Source organism: Lithobates pipiens, unplaced genomic scaffold (assembly GCF_037356315.1).
Source record: "Lithobates pipiens isolate NorthernLeopardFrog02 unplaced genomic scaffold, aLitPip1_a1.2 Scaffold_3, whole genome shotgun sequence".
Taxonomy (NCBI): Eukaryota; Metazoa; Chordata; class Amphibia; order Anura; family Ranidae; genus Lithobates; species Lithobates pipiens.
Window position 1 is genome coordinate 50,715,198 of NW_027507790.1, and position 11,237 is coordinate 50,726,434.

General features: G+C 47.1%; 13 non-coding genes across 13 annotated transcripts in view; all 13 read left to right on the top strand.

Moving 5' to 3' along the window:
- The first annotated feature begins 682 nt into the window (after positions 1–682).
- On the top strand, positions 683–797 carry LOC143941863 (U5 spliceosomal RNA). The gene has a single exon (XR_013264487.1). It is a non-coding gene; the product is annotated as a U5 spliceosomal RNA (small nuclear RNA).
- A 749-nt stretch (positions 798–1,546) lies between these two features.
- Positions 1,547–1,661, top strand: LOC143941864 (U5 spliceosomal RNA). Its single transcript, XR_013264489.1, has one exon. It is a non-coding gene; the product is annotated as a U5 spliceosomal RNA (small nuclear RNA).
- Positions 1,662–2,424: 763 nt separating this feature from the next.
- LOC143941865 (U5 spliceosomal RNA) lies at positions 2,425–2,539 on the top strand. The gene has a single exon (XR_013264490.1). It is a non-coding gene; the product is annotated as a U5 spliceosomal RNA (small nuclear RNA).
- A 763-nt stretch (positions 2,540–3,302) lies between these two features.
- LOC143941866 (U5 spliceosomal RNA) lies at positions 3,303–3,417 on the top strand. The gene has a single exon (XR_013264491.1). It is a non-coding gene; the product is annotated as a U5 spliceosomal RNA (small nuclear RNA).
- A 763-nt stretch (positions 3,418–4,180) lies between these two features.
- Positions 4,181–4,295, top strand: LOC143941867 (U5 spliceosomal RNA). The gene has a single exon (XR_013264492.1). It is a non-coding gene; the product is annotated as a U5 spliceosomal RNA (small nuclear RNA).
- A 763-nt stretch (positions 4,296–5,058) lies between these two features.
- Positions 5,059–5,173, top strand: LOC143941868 (U5 spliceosomal RNA). The gene has a single exon (XR_013264493.1). It is a non-coding gene; the product is annotated as a U5 spliceosomal RNA (small nuclear RNA).
- Positions 5,174–5,922: 749 nt separating this feature from the next.
- On the top strand, positions 5,923–6,037 carry LOC143941461 (U5 spliceosomal RNA). The gene has a single exon (XR_013264155.1). It is a non-coding gene; the product is annotated as a U5 spliceosomal RNA (small nuclear RNA).
- Positions 6,038–6,800: 763 nt separating this feature from the next.
- Positions 6,801–6,915, top strand: LOC143941870 (U5 spliceosomal RNA). Its single transcript, XR_013264494.1, has one exon. It is a non-coding gene; the product is annotated as a U5 spliceosomal RNA (small nuclear RNA).
- Positions 6,916–7,678: 763 nt separating this feature from the next.
- LOC143941871 (U5 spliceosomal RNA) lies at positions 7,679–7,793 on the top strand. The gene has a single exon (XR_013264495.1). It is a non-coding gene; the product is annotated as a U5 spliceosomal RNA (small nuclear RNA).
- Positions 7,794–8,556: 763 nt separating this feature from the next.
- LOC143941872 (U5 spliceosomal RNA) lies at positions 8,557–8,671 on the top strand. Its single transcript, XR_013264496.1, has one exon. It is a non-coding gene; the product is annotated as a U5 spliceosomal RNA (small nuclear RNA).
- A 749-nt stretch (positions 8,672–9,420) lies between these two features.
- LOC143941873 (U5 spliceosomal RNA) lies at positions 9,421–9,535 on the top strand. The gene has a single exon (XR_013264497.1). It is a non-coding gene; the product is annotated as a U5 spliceosomal RNA (small nuclear RNA).
- A 763-nt stretch (positions 9,536–10,298) lies between these two features.
- On the top strand, positions 10,299–10,413 carry LOC143941874 (U5 spliceosomal RNA). The gene has a single exon (XR_013264498.1). It is a non-coding gene; the product is annotated as a U5 spliceosomal RNA (small nuclear RNA).
- Positions 10,414–11,188: 775 nt separating this feature from the next.
- Positions 11,189–11,237, top strand: part of LOC143941875 (U5 spliceosomal RNA) — a 115-nt gene continuing 66 nt past the window's right edge. Inside the window, exon 1 of the small nuclear RNA XR_013264500.1 lies at positions 11,189–11,237. This exon is cut by the window's right edge and continues 66 nt beyond it. This is a non-coding gene — a small nuclear RNA (U5 spliceosomal RNA).

The following is an 11,237-nucleotide window of genomic DNA, read 5'->3' on the forward strand; positions in this document are numbered from 1 at the left end:
GTGGTCAAGAAGGGATAGTAAAACGATTCGACTGGGCCATTGAGCTATGGGACCATTGGACGGTTTCGGGTGTTTCTTTGGCTTTGCGCGCTTGGCCTCAAATGAAAGTTGACGGTGTAGCCGACCAAAGCGGCTCCCGCTCGAGTTCTTGAGGACTCGCTCCTGTTAGCAAAACGCGTTACAGCCCTTTGCAAAATCTTTCTTGCGCGCTCCGTTTTTGGTAAGTCGGCCTTATTCGACCCTTTTTAAGGGACCCTTTAAAAAAGAGCACAGGGCAAGGCGCTGTATGTACCCCAAGTTCCATTGCCGTGCGCCTTTTAAGTGGTTCTGATGAAGCGAATTGCTACAAGCGCCTGCTGATTCCCTCCGTGCAGCTGTAAAGACATGCAAATTAGGCCGTCCTGCTCTGTAGCGGCCTTCTGCCATTATCCCCGGCAGTGGGCCGTCCTTTCACTTTTCTTTATTTGCATAAGCCTAATGTATCTCAGGTTAAATGTTTTGACTATTTTAAACTCGACAAACCCTTTCCAGTGGTGTTTTTCTTGGACGTGTCATTTGTTTCAATCAGTTCTGCACCTTATTTGGCCATGTTTTGGCTTAGAAATGATATGGTCCACGGGGTCACCATGAGTAGAGCAGCATCCACGTTCCGCCGAGGCCTAGTTTAGGCTGTTTGTTGGTTATACTCTGGTTTCTCTTCAGATCGAATAAATCTTTCGCCTTTTACTAAAGATTTCCGTGGAGAGGAACAACCATGAGTTTCAGAGAATTTTTTGATGCCTAGCTGATGCTGGGCTTCGGTAATTTGGTGAAAAATAGCTCGAGTTCCCTTGATTTGGCAAGACCCTGAGACAGCGTTAGTGTTGTTGTTGGTGGTGGTGGTTAAGAAGGGATAGTAAAACGATTCGACTGGGCCATTGAGCTATGGGACCATTGGACGGTTTCGGGTGTTTCTTTGGCTTTGCGCGCTTGGCCTCAAATGAAAGTTGACGGTGTAGCCGACCAAAGCGGCTCCCGCTCGAGTTCTTGAGGACTCGCTCCTGTTAGCAAAACGCGTTACAGCCCTTTGCAAAATCTTTCTCGCGCGCTCCGTTTTTGGTAAGTCGGCCTTATTCGACCCTTTAAAAAAGAGCACAGGGCAAGGCGCTGTATGTACCCCAAGTTCCATTGCCGTGCTCCTTTTAAGTGGTTCTGATGAAGCGAATTGCTACAAGCGCCTGCTGATTCCCTCCGTGCAGCTGTAAAGACATGCAAATTAGGCCGTCCTGCTCTGTAGCGGCCTTCTGCCATTATCCCCGGCAGTGGGCCGTCCTTTCACTTTTCTTTATTTGCATAACCCTAATGTATCTCAGGTTAAATGTTTTGACATTTTTAAACTCGACAAACCCTTTCCAGTGGTGTTTTTCTTGGACGTGTCATTTGTTTCAATCAGTTCTGCACCTTATTTGGCCATGTTTTGGCTTAGAAATGATATGGTCCACGGGGTCACCATGAGTAGAGCAGCATCCGCGTTCCGCCGAGGCCTAGTTTAGGCTGTTTGTTGGTTATACTCTGGTTTCTCTTCAGATCGAATAAATCTTTCGCCTTTTACTAAAGATTTCCGTGGAGAGGAACAACCATGAGTTTCAGAGAATTTTTTGATGCCTAGCTGATGCTGGGCTTCGGTAATTTGGTGAAAAATAGCTCGAGTTCCCTTGATTTGGCAAGACCCTGAGACAGCGTTAGTGTTGTTGTTGGTGGTGGTGGTCAAGAAGGGATAGTAAAACGATTCGACTGGGCCATTGAGCTATGGGACCATTGGACGGTTTCGGGTGTTTCTTTGGCTTTGCGCGCTTGGCCTCAAATGAAAGTTGACGGTGTAGCCGACCAAAGCGGCTCCCGCTCGAGTTCTTGAGGACTCGCTCCTGTTAGCAAAACGCGTTACAGCCCTTTGCAAAATCTTTCTTGCGCGCTCCGTTTTTGGTAAGTAGGCCTTATTCGACCCTTTTTAAGGGACCCTTTAAAAAAGAGCACAGGGCAAGGCGCTGTATGTACCCCAAGTTCCATTGCCGTGCGCCTTTTAAGTGGTTCTGATGAAGCGAATTGCTACAAGCGCCTGCTGATTCCCTCCGTGCAGCTGTAAAGACATGCAAATTAGGCCGTCCTGCTCTGTAGCGGCCTTCTGCCATTATCCCCGGCAGTGGGCCGTCCTTTCACTTTTCTTTATTTGCATAAGCCTAATGTATCTCAGGTTAAATGTTTTGACTATTTTAAACTCGACAAACCCTTTCCAGTGGTGTTTTTCTTGGACGTGTCATTTGTTTCAATCAGTTCTGCACCTTATTTGGCCATGTTTTGGCTTAGAAATGATATGGTCCACGGGGTCACCATGAGTAGAGCAGCATCCGCGTTCCGCCGAGGCCTAGTTTAGGCTGTTTGTTGGTTATACTCTGGTTTCTCTTCAGATCGAATAAATCTTTCGCCTTTTACTAAAGATTTCCGTGGAGAGGAACAACCATGAGTTTCAGAGAATTTTTTGATGCCTAGCTGATGCTGGGCTTCGCTAATTTGGTGAAAAATAGCTCGAGTTCCCTTGATTTGGCAAGACCTTGAGACAGCGTTAGTGTTGTTGTTGGTGGTGGTGGTCAAGAAGGGATAGTAAAACGATTCGACTGGGCCATTGAGCTATGGGACCATTGGACGGTTTCGGGTGTTTCTTTGGCTTTGCGCGCTTGGCCTCAAATGAAAGTTGACGGTGTAGCCGACCAAAGCGGCTCCCGCTCGAGTTCTTGAGGACTCGCTCCTGTTAGCAAAACGCGTTACAGCCCTTTGCAAAATCTTTCTTGCGCGCTCCGTTTTTGGTAAGTCGGCCTTATTCGACCCTTTTTAAGGGACCCTTTAAAAAAGAGCACAGGGCAAGGCGCTGTATGTACCCCAAGTTCCATTGCCGTGCGCCTTTTAAGTGGTTCTGATGAAGCGAATTGCTACAAGCGCCTGCTGATTCCCTCCGTGCAGCTGTAAAGACATGCAAATTAGGCCGTCCTGCTCTGTAGCGGCCTTCTGCCATTATCCCCGGCAGTGGGCCGTCCTTTCACTTTTCTTTATTTGCATAAGCCTAATGTATCTCAGGTTAAATGTTTTGACTATTTTAAACTCGACAAACCCTTTCCAGTGGTGTTTTTCTTGGACGTGTCATTTGTTTCAATCAGTTCTGCACCTTATTTGGCCATGTTTTGGCTTAGAAATGATATGGTCCACGGGGTCACCATGAGTAGAGCAGCATCCACGTTCCGCCGAGGCCTAGTTTAGGCTGTTTGTTGGTTATACTCTGGTTTCTCTTCAGATCGAATAAATCTTTCGCCTTTTACTAAAGATTTCCGTGGAGAGGAACAACCATGAGTTTCAGAGAATTTTTTGATGCCTAGCTGATGCTGGGCTTCGGTAATTTGGTGAAAAATAGCTCGAGTTCCCTTGATTTGGCAAGACCCTGAGACAGCGTTAGTGTTGTTGTTGGTGGTGGTGGTTAAGAAGGGATAGTAAAACGATTCGACTGGGCCATTGAGCTATGGGACCATTGGACGGTTTCGGGTGTTTCTTTGGCTTTGCGCGCTTGGCCTCAAATGAAAGTTGACGGTGTAGCCGACCAAAGCGGCTCCCGCTCGAGTTCTTGAGGACTCGCTCCTGTTAGCAAAACGCGTTACAGCCCTTTGCAAAATCTTTCTTGCGCGCTCCGTTTTTGGTAAGTCGGCCTTATTCGACCCTTTTTAAGGGACCCTTTAAAAAAGAGCACAGGGCAAGGCGCTGTATGTACCCCAAGTTCCATTGCCGTGCGCCTTTTAAGTGGTTCTGATGAAGCGAATTGCTACAAGCGCCTGCTGATTCCCTCCGTGCAGCTGTAAAGACATGCAAATTAGGCCGTCCTGCTCTGTAGCGGCCTTCTGCCATTATCCCCGGCAGTGGGCCGTCCTTTCACTTTTCTTTATTTGCATAAGCCTAATGTATCTCAGGTTAAATGTTTTGACTATTTTAAACTCGACAAACCCTTTCCAGTGGTGTTTTTCTTGGACGTGTCATTTGTTTCAATCAGTTCTGCACCTTATTTGGCCATGTTTTGGCTTAGAAATGATATGGTCCACGGGGTCACCATGAGTAGAGCAGCATCCACGTTCCGCCGAGGCCTAGTTTAGGCTGTTTGTTGGTTATACTCTGGTTTCTCTTCAGATCGAATAAATCTTTCGCCTTTTACTAAAGATTTCCGTGGAGAGGAACAACCATGAGTTTCAGAGAATTTTTTGATGCCTAGCTGATGCTGGGCTTCGCTAATTTGGTGAAAAATAGCTCGAGTTCCCTTGATTTGGCAAGACCTTGAGACAGCGTTAGTGTTGTTGTTGGTGGTGGTGGTCAAGAAGGGATAGTAAAACGATTCGACTGGGCCATTGAGCTATGGGACCATTGGACGGTTTCGGGTGTTTCTTTGGCTTTGCGCGCTTGGCCTCAAATGAAAGTTGACGGTGTAGCCGACCAAAGCGGCTCCCGCTCGAGTTCTTGAGGACTCGCTCCTGTTAGCAAAACGCGTTACAGCCCTTTGCAAAATCTTTCTTGCGCGCTCCGTTTTTGGTAAGTCGGCCTTATTCGACCCTTTTTAAGGGACCCTTTAAAAAAGAGCACAGGGCAAGGCGCTGTATGTACCCCAAGTTCCATTGCCGTGCGCCTTTTAAGTGGTTCTGATGAAGCGAATTGCTACAAGCGCCTGCTGATTCCCTCCGTGCAGCTGTAAAGACATGCAAATTAGGCCGTCCTGCTCTGTAGCGGCCTTCTGCCATTATCCCCGGCAGTGGGCCGTCCTTTCACTTTTCTTTATTTGCATAAGCCTAATGTATCTCAGGTTAAATGTTTTGACTATTTTAAACTCGACAAACCCTTTCCAGTGGTGTTTTTCTTGGACGTGTCATTTGTTTCAATCAGTTCTGCACCTTATTTGGCCATGTTTTGGCTTAGAAATGATATGGTCCACGGGGTCACCATGAGTAGAGCAGCATCCACGTTCCGCCGAGGCCTAGTTTAGGCTGTTTGTTGGTTATACTCTGGTTTCTCTTCAGATCGAATAAATCTTTCGCCTTTTACTAAAGATTTCCGTGGAGAGGAACAACCATGAGTTTCAGAGAATTTTTTGATGCCTAGCTGATGCTGGGCTTCGGTAATTTGGTGAAAAATAGCTCGAGTTCCCTTGATTTGGCAAGACCCTGAGACAGCGTTAGTGTTGTTGTTGGTGGTGGTGGTTAAGAAGGGATAGTAAAACGATTCGACTGGGCCATTGAGCTATGGGACCATTGGACGGTTTCGGGTGTTTCTTTGGCTTTGCGCGCTTGGCCTCAAATGAAAGTTGACGGTGTAGCCGACCAAAGCGGCTCCCGCTCGAGTTCTTGAGGACTCGCTCCTGTTAGCAAAACGCGTTACAGCCCTTTGCAAAATCTTTCTCGCGCGCTCCGTTTTTGGTAAGTCGGCCTTATTCGACCCTTTAAAAAAGAGCACAGGGCAAGGCGCTGTATGTACCCCAAGTTCCATTGCCGTGCGCCTTTTAAGTGGTTCTGATGAAGCGAATTGCTACAAGCGCCTGCTGATTCCCTCCGTGCAGCTGTAAAGACATGCAAATTAGGCCGTCCTGCTCTGTAGCGGCCTTCTGCCATTATCCCTGGCAGTGGGCCGTCCTTTCACTTTTCTTTATTTGCATAAGCCTAATGTATCTCAGGTTAAATGTTTTGACATTTTTAAACTCGACAAACCCTTTCCAGTGGTGTTTTTCTTGGACGTGTCATTTGTTTCAATCAGTTCTGCACCTTATTTGGCCATGTTTTGGCTTAGAAATGATATGGTCCACGGGGTCACCATGAGTAGAGCAGCATCCGCGTTCCGCCGAGGCCTAGTTTAGGCTGTTTGTTGGTTATACTCTGGTTTTTCTTCAGATCGAATAAATCTTTCGCCTTTTACTAAAGATTTCCGTGGAGAGGAACAACCATGAGTTTCAGAGAATTTTTTGATGCCTAGCTGATGCTGGGCTTCGCTAATTTGGTGAAAAATAGCTCGAGTTCCCTTGATTTGGCAAGACCTTGAGACAGCGTTAGTGTTGTTGTTGGTGGTGGTGGTCAAGAAGGGATAGTAAAACGATTCGACTGGGCCATTGAGCTATGGGACCATTGGACGGTTTCGGGTGTTTCTTTGGCTTTGCGCGCTTGGCCTCAAATGAAAGTTGACGGTGTAGCCGACCAAAGCGGCTCCCGCTCGAGTTCTTGAGGACTCGCTCCTGTTAGCAAAACGCGTTACAGCCCTTTGCAAAATCTTTCTTGCGCGCTCCGTTTTTGGTAAGTAGGCCTTATTCGACCCTTTTTAAGGGACCCTTTAAAAAAGAGCACAGGGCAAGGCGCTGTATGTACCCCAAGTTCCATTGCCGTGCGCCTTTTAAGTGGTTCTGATGAAGCGAATTGCTACAAGCGCCTGCTGATTCCCTCCGTGCAGCTGTAAAGACATGCAAATTAGGCCGTCCTGCTCTGTAGCGGCCTTCTGCCATTATCCCCGGCAGTGGGCCGTCCTTTCACTTTTCTTTATTTGCATAAGCCTAATGTATCTCAGGTTAAATGTTTTGACTATTTTAAACTCGACAAACCCTTTCCAGTGGTGTTTTTCTTGGACGTGTCATTTGTTTCAATCAGTTCTGCACCTTATTTGGCCATGTTTTGGCTTAGAAATGATATGGTCCACGGGGTCACCATGAGTAGAGCAGCATCCGCGTTCCGCCGAGGCCTAGTTTAGGCTGTTTGTTGGTTATACTCTGGTTTCTCTTCAGATCGAATAAATCTTTCGCCTTTTACTAAAGATTTCCGTGGAGAGGAACAACCATGAGTTTCAGAGAATTTTTTGATGCCTAGCTGATGCTGGGCTTCGCTAATTTGGTGAAAAATAGCTCGAGTTCCCTTGATTTGGCAAGACCTTGAGACAGCGTTAGTGTTGTTGTTGGTGGTGGTGGTCAAGAAGGGATAGTAAAACGATTCGACTGGGCCATTGAGCTATGGGACCATTGGACGGTTTCGGGTGTTTCTTTGGCTTTGCGCGCTTGGCCTCAAATGAAAGTTGACGGTGTAGCCGACCAAAGCGGCTCCCGCTCGAGTTCTTGAGGACTCGCTCCTGTTAGCAAAACGCGTTACAGCCCTTTGCAAAATCTTTCTTGCGCGCTCCGTTTTTGGTAAGTCGGCCTTATTCGACCCTTTTTAAGGGACCCTTTAAAAAAGAGCACAGGGCAAGGCGCTGTATGTACCCCAAGTTCCATTGCCGTGCGCCTTTTAAGTGGTTCTGATGAAGCGAATTGCTACAAGCGCCTGCTGATTCCCTCCGTGCAGCTGTAAAGACATGCAAATTAGGCCGTCCTGCTCTGTAGCGGCCTTCTGCCATTATCCCCGGCAGTGGGCCGTCCTTTCACTTTTCTTTATTTGCATAAGCCTAATGTATCTCAGGTTAAATGTTTTGACTATTTTAAACTCGACAAACCCTTTCCAGTGGTGTTTTTCTTGGACGTGTCATTTGTTTCAATCAGTTCTGCACCTTATTTGGCCATGTTTTGGCTTAGAAATGATATGGTCCACGGGGTCACCATGAGTAGAGCAGCATCCACGTTCCGCCGAGGCCTAGTTTAGGCTGTTTGTTGGTTATACTCTGGTTTCTCTTCAGATCGAATAAATCTTTCGCCTTTTACTAAAGATTTCCGTGGAGAGGAACAACCATGAGTTTCAGAGAATTTTTTGATGCCTAGCTGATGCTGGGCTTCGCTAATTTGGTGAAAAATAGCTCGAGTTCCCTTGATTTGGCAAGACCTTGAGACAGCGTTAGTGTTGTTGTTGGTGGTGGTGGTCAAGAAGGGATAGTAAAACGATTCGACTGGGCCATTGAGCTATGGGACCATTGGACGGTTTCGGGTGTTTCTTTGGCTTTGCGCGCTTGGCCTCAAATGAAAGTTGACGGTGTAGCCGACCAAAGCGGCTCCCGCTCGAGTTCTTGAGGACTCGCTCCTGTTAGCAAAACGCGTTACAGCCCTTTGCAAAATCTTTCTTGCGCGCTCCGTTTTTGGTAAGTCGGCCTTATTCGACCCTTTTTAAGGGACCCTTTAAAAAAGAGCACAGGGCAAGGCGCTGTATGTACCCCAAGTTCCATTGCCGTGCGCCTTTTAAGTGGTTCTGATGAAGCGAATTGCTACAAGCGCCTGCTGATTCCCTCCGTGCAGCTGTAAAGACATGCAAATTAGGCCGTCCTGCTCTGTAGCGGCCTTCTGCCATTATCCCCGGCAGTGGGCCGTCCTTTCACTTTTCTTTATTTGCATAAGCCTAATGTATCTCAGGTTAAATGTTTTGACTATTTTAAACTCGACAAACCCTTTCCAGTGGTGTTTTTCTTGGACGTGTCATTTGTTTCAATCAGTTCTGCACCTTATTTGGCCATGTTTTGGCTTAGAAATGATATGGTCCACGGGGTCACCATGAGTAGAGCAGCATCCACGTTCCGCCGAGGCCTAGTTTAGGCTGTTTGTTGGTTATACTCTGGTTTCTCTTCAGATCGAATAAATCTTTCGCCTTTTACTAAAGATTTCCGTGGAGAGGAACAACCATGAGTTTCAGAGAATTTTTTGATGCCTAGCTGATGCTGGGCTTCGGTAATTTGGTGAAAAATAGCTCGAGTTCCCTTGATTTGGCAAGACCCTGAGACAGCGTTAGTGTTGTTGTTGGTGGTGGTGGTTAAGAAGGGATAGTAAAACGATTCGACTGGGCCATTGAGCTATGGGACCATTGGACGGTTTCGGGTGTTTCTTTGGCTTTGCGCGCTTGGCCTCAAATGAAAGTTGACGGTGTAGCCGACCAAAGCGGCTCCCGCTCGAGTTCTTGAGGACTCGCTCCTGTTAGCAAAACGCGTTACAGCCCTTTGCAAAATCTTTCTCGCGCGCTCCGTTTTTGGTAAGTCGGCCTTATTCGACCCTTTAAAAAAGAGCACAGGGCAAGGCGCTGTATGTACCCCAAGTTCCATTGCCGTGCTCCTTTTAAGTGGTTCTGATGAAGCGAATTGCTACAAGCGCCTGCTGATTCCCTCCGTGCAGCTGTAAAGACATGCAAATTAGGCCGTCCTGCTCTGTAGCGGCCTTCTGCCATTATCCCCGGCAGTGGGCCGTCCTTTCACTTTTCTTTATTTGCATAACCCTAATGTATCTCAGGTTAAATGTTTTGACATTTTTAAACTCGACAAACCCTTTCCAGTGGTGTTTTTCTTGGACGTGTCATTTGTTTCAATCAGTTCTGCACCTTATTTGGCCATGTTTTGGCTTAGAAATGATATGGTCCACGGGGTCACCATGAGTAGAGCAGCATCCGCGTTCCGCCGAGGCCTAGTTTAGGCTGTTTGTTGGTTATACTCTGGTTTCTCTTCAGATCGAATAAATCTTTCGCCTTTTACTAAAGATTTCCGTGGAGAGGAACAACCATGAGTTTCAGAGAATTTTTTGATGCCTAGCTGATGCTGGGCTTCGGTAATTTGGTGAAAAATAGCTCGAGTTCCCTTGATTTGGCAAGACCCTGAGACAGCGTTAGTGTTGTTGTTGGTGGTGGTGGTCAAGAAGGGATAGTAAAACGATTCGACTGGGCCATTGAGCTATGGGACCATTGGACGGTTTCGGGTGTTTCTTTGGCTTTGCGCGCTTGGCCTCAAATGAAAGTTGACGGTGTAGCCGACCAAAGCGGCTCCCGCTCGAGTTCTTGAGGACTCGCTCCTGTTAGCAAAACGCGTTACAGCCCTTTGCAAAATCTTTCTCGCGCGCTCCGTTTTTGGTAAGTCGGCCTTATTCGACCCTTTTTAAGGGACCCTTAAAAAAAGAGCACAGGGCAAGGCGCTGTATGTACCCCAAGTTCCATTGCCGTGCTCCTTTTAAGTGGTTCTGATGAAGCAAATTGCTACAAGCGCCTGCTGATTCCCTCCGTGCAGCTGTAAAGACATGCAAATTAGGCCGTCCTGCTCTGTAGCGGCCTTCTGCCATTATCCCCGGCAGTGGGCCGTCCTTTCACTTTTCTTTATTTGCATAACCCTAATGTATCTCAGGTTAAATGTTTTGACATTTTTAAACTCGACAAACCCTTTCCAGTGGTGTTTTTCTTGGACGTGTCATTTGTTTCAATCAGTTCTGCACCTTATTTGGCCATGTTTTGGCTTAGAAATGATATGGTCCACGGGGTCACCATGAGTAGAGCAGCATCCGCGTTCCGCCGAGGCCTAGTTTAGGCTGTTTGTTGGTTATACTCTGGTTTCTCTTCAGATCGAATAAATCTTTCGCCTTTTACTAAAGATTTCCGTGGAGAGGAACAACCATGAGTTTCAGAGAATTTTTTGATGCCTAGCTGATGCTGGGCTTCGGTAATTTGGTGAAAAATAGCTCGAGTTCCCTTGATTTGGCAAGACCTTGAGACAGCGTTAGTGTTGTTGTTGGTGTTGTTGTTGGTGGTGGTGGTCAAGAAGGGATAGTAAAACGATTCGACTGGGCCATTGAGCTATGGGACCATTGGACGGTTTCGGGTGTTTCTTTGGCTTTGCGCGCTTGGCCTCAAATGAAAGTTGACGGTGTAGCCGACCAAAGCGGCTCCCGCTCGAGTTCTTGAGGACTCGCTCCTGTTAGCAAAACGCGTTACAGCCCTTTGCAAAATCTTTCTTGCGCGCTCCGTTTTTGGTAAGTCGGCCTTATTCGACCCTTTTTAAGGGACCCTTTAAAAAAGAGCACAGGGCAAGGCGCTGTATGTACCCCAAGTTCCATTGCCGTGCGCCTTTTAAGTGGTTCTGATGAAGCGAATTGCTACAAGCGCCTGCTGATTCCCTCCGTGCAGCTGTAAAGACATGCAAATTAGGCCGTCCTGCTCTGTAGCGGCCTTCTGCCATTATCCCCGGCAGTGGGCCGTCCTTTCACTTTTCTTTATTTGCATAAGCCTAATGTATCTCAGGTTAAATGTTTTGACTATTTTAAACTCGACAAACCCTTTCCAGTGGTGTTTTTCTTGGACGTGTCATTTGTTTCAATCAGTTCTGCACCTTATTTGGCCATGTTTTGGCTTAGAAATGATATGGTCCACGGGGTCACCATGAGTAGAGCAGCATCCACGTTCCGCCGAGGCCTAGTTTAGGCTGTTTGTTGGTTATACTCTGGTTTCTCTTCAGATCGAATAAATCTTTCGCCTTTTACTAAA